Genomic DNA, 3,981 nt, shown 5'->3' with positions numbered 1-3,981 from the left:
TTTGCTCCCTCACATTGATGTCCAGGTGCTACTGGAGTGACAGCCACAGCCCACTTGCCCTCAGATGCCCAGCTCAGTCCATCTTGGGAAAAAGCATGCACCTATGGACATTCTGTCCTTGGCTCCGCAACTCTGGTTGCCTTTCAGTTGGGGACCCTAAAAAGAGGACTCCTTAAAATCGTCATGGGGTGTATTACTTACCACCACAACAAAACTCATTAGGAACCCATCCTTGTATATATTTTGAAAAAAAAGTTTAATAGGGTTGGCATCTAGTAAAACACCCAAGCATCTTGTAATGGGTTGAGTAAGAAGAAATTCTCTTCTTCCGTGCCTCCTGCCCATGCCGCCCAACCCTTGAGGGGTGACCTGTTTCTCGTGGTTGTAGATCTTCAGTTCTCCCAGCTGCAGAATATTCCATTCAATGAGCACAAGACACTTCCTTTATCAGCTCTGTTGTCATGGGCCCTGGCTGCAGGCAGGAGACTGTGACAGAGCTCAGGAGGCCATAAGGTAAGGGGTGTAAGAGGAACTGAGGCCATCCAAGCTGAGCTTCGCCAGAGCTCTGCTCCTTCCCCAGAATACCCCTCATTGACTCATTCAGTTAGTCTCTTCGATGTTTTCCAATCAGATAGGGGCTCTGGTGTTGGTCCTCGTGTGTACTCCCTGACTACCAGGAGGAGTTAAATGTGAGGTCTTTGCTTTAGATTCTTTTCAAGGGAAATCCTATCCACCTTTTTCCTTCTCTTTATTTTGCTAATAGGGGGCTCTACCAGCCTTCTAGTGGCTTCCCTGCTCACTGATAATGTTTCACAGCCTCATTCAAAAACAAATCTGCAAATCTTCGGAAATATAGAATAATGTAAGATAGAGATGAAGATGTCCCTCCCTGCCACCACAGCGATTGAGGGAGAGAGATCTTGCTGTGTTATAAAATTAATGCATAGAACTAGTTCAACAAATCTGAAGATTCAAGTCTTACATTCACAGAGCATCAGTCTTGATTTTCTGTGCCATTGTGTGAACACCAGCAGCTGTTACCCAGCAGTAGAGAGTAGTGGCGGGAGGAGAGATTCTGGAAGCCAGCTGCCTGCGTTCCAATCCTGCCCCTACCACTTACTGGATTATGACATCTGGCAAGTTCCTTAGCCAAATTATAGGCATATAAATTGGAATAATAAGAGAACTTTCACCTAGGTGTTTGTGAGGCTTAAATGAATTTCTTTATATTTATATCTACATGTATTATGAAGAGTGACTGGCCTATAATAAACATGATAGGAGGGTTTGCTATTATTACTAGAAATCTGTCTCTGAAAACAACACTAAACATCATCTTGCGAAAGTGTCTTAGATCCATACACCCAAAACTACAAAACATTACTAATAAAAAGCAAAGGAGACGTTAAAAAAAAAAAAAGTGAGAGAGAGCTATACCATGTTCATGGCTCAGAAGGCTCTATATTGTTGAAGTGTCAATTCTGTAGGTTCCAGGTAATCCCAAATGCATTCTCAGGGTTCTGCCTCCCTCTGGCAGCTCTGATGCATGGACATGGCCAGGCTGAACTACATTTACCCTAATTCTCCTTACAGTAGTGTTAGATAGGGGTGGGCCACGAGAGAGGTTAGTCTGGCCAATTGAATGGGACGCTCTGAAGAAGCAGTCTTTTCTAACAGGCTCCTGTGTTGAGGTGCTGAATTGACTCACCTCTTTAGTGTGAAACCACAGCTGTAACAAACTTCCCCGCATCCTTCTTGGGGTTCTCCCACCCTGGAGCGAGGCATGTTTGCTAGCTCTGTGGCAAAGGAAGTGTTAAGAAACAAAAAACAAGCACAAAATAGAGTCGGTTGCTCCCCATGACAAGAAGCCACGATTCCATTGCAGGCTCAATCCATCCTAAAAATGTGACCTTTTAACAGTCAATCTGAAATTTTGTAATCAACACTAGTGAAGTCATCCGCTTGATAAAAGCCCTCCCCCACAAAAAGAAGATGTCCCGGCCTGAAACAACCCTTTGTTTTGCTACGAACTTCCTTGTTCGATACTCTACCTGTGAAAACCCTCAGTGGTACAATGCCTCAGAGCATCTCTACTTGCTAGGGGGGATGAAGCATTTAATGAAGCCAATTAGATCTTCAAATTTACTCAGTTGAGGTTTGTTTTTAACAGGACCCCACAGGACACCTAGACCACTAAAGTCAGGACCAAGAACAAGGAAATGGGTTTCTGCCCATCCTCTTGAGCTCTACAGCTCATCCTTTCGGTTCTAGTTTGTCTTTGCTCTCTCACACTCTACATCCACCGTCCCATCCCAAAGTGCTTGTCCCATGGGCTTCATGTCTGCTACACACCAGACGTGAAGAGAACACCTTACCGACACTGCTTAACCTGCCCCTACAATGGCATAAAGTCAGAGTCCCATAAGAAGTCCTTGTGCGTTCCATATGATCTAGCAATCCCACCTCTGGGACTATAGAGCAAGATAGCTCTGTAGAGAGCAAGATGAAGTCGCTTGGGTCAAGCCGTGACTCATGTCAAGCAGTGATGTAGGCAGCCAGAGGCACTGCAGAAAGAACAAATATCCCGAAACCAGAACAGGTTGATAGCACCCAGCACCGATAACCAACAGACCAAAGGGCAAAGGCTGATTAAACTCCAAAGGAGTTTTAAAACGAACTGTCGTGAACTGTCCATCTCTCCAGATGCAGATCCTTCTACAACTGGCTGCATCAAAAAGGCAACTATGGCCAAAGGCTCCGCCCAATCGATCTCTGAACATAACACAGATCCTCCACTGCTTGACCATAGTAAGCAGCAAGTGCCAAGAGCTGACCTGGACTGGATGGAGACCTCATCTCAACTGTGTTCCCACAGTTCATTAACTTCGAGTTTGGTTCATTAACTTCTTAACCCTTGTATCTTGTGTGTTGTGTAACCTTGTCTTGTGCTTTGCTTGGTGTGACACGTATGAAGTCACGTTAAATGCATATGAAATGCCATTGAGTTTTGAATCCTGAACTTGCTTTACAATTACGTTAACCTTGCTTTATGACTGAATAAAGCCGGCATTGCGGAAAGACAACTCGCGTACGCACCTTCGTACTGTGCTTGTGATTTTATATGTATATTACATATAGTACATATAAATTTAAATAATAGCCATATTTATCTGTAAACATAGATGCAAAAATCATAATTAAACTGGTAGTAAACAAATACTCAAACCAAGAAAGATTTAAAGAGTATAGGACTTCAACTATACTAAAAAAAATTATTAAAAAGAAAAGATAAAGAACATGGAGGTTACCATTTTCTTTTCTTTTTGATAATTTATTTATTTTTATTTGAGAGAGAGAGAGAGAAAGAGTGGGGTGGGGGGACAGAGAGAGAGGAAGACTCCCTAGAGCTTGATGCAGAACTCAATCAGAGCACCCAGGGATCGTGACCTGAGCTGAAGGCAGACACTTAACTGACTGAGTCACTCAGGTGCCCTGGGACTTAAAATGTTCTATTTCCCTCTTAGAAGAATTTCCCTTAAAATGGAAGAATAGAAGAGTCCCCCTTACGACTGCCACTGTTCAACACTGTGCTGTTGTCCAAGTCAATGTCCCAGGAGCCACAATAAAGTACAAGGGCTCTCGGGATTGCAAAAGAACAGAAACTACTAGAAATAGTAAGCAAGTTCTCAGTGAGGTGGGTAAATACAACTTCAGTATAGGAAAATTAATAGTGTTCCCAGTTACTAGCAACAGCAAAAATAAAAAGTATGAAGGTAGATGAAGGTTACAATAGCTCCCAAAAGGTTTACTGGAGGGGACCTGGGTGACTCAGTGGGTTGAAGCCTCTGCCTTCGGCTCAGATCATGATCCCAGGGTCCTGGGATCGAGCCCCCCATCTGGGTCTCTGCTTGCAGGGAGCCTGCTTCCTCCTCTCTCTCTCTCTACCTACCTGAGATCTCTCTCTGTCAAATAAATAAATAA

The sequence above is a fragment of the Mustela erminea genome, chromosome 6 (genome assembly GCF_009829155.1).
Source record: "Mustela erminea isolate mMusErm1 chromosome 6, mMusErm1.Pri, whole genome shotgun sequence".
Taxonomy (NCBI): domain Eukaryota; kingdom Metazoa; phylum Chordata; class Mammalia; order Carnivora; family Mustelidae; genus Mustela; species Mustela erminea.
Note: the sequence above shows the minus strand (reverse complement) of the source record.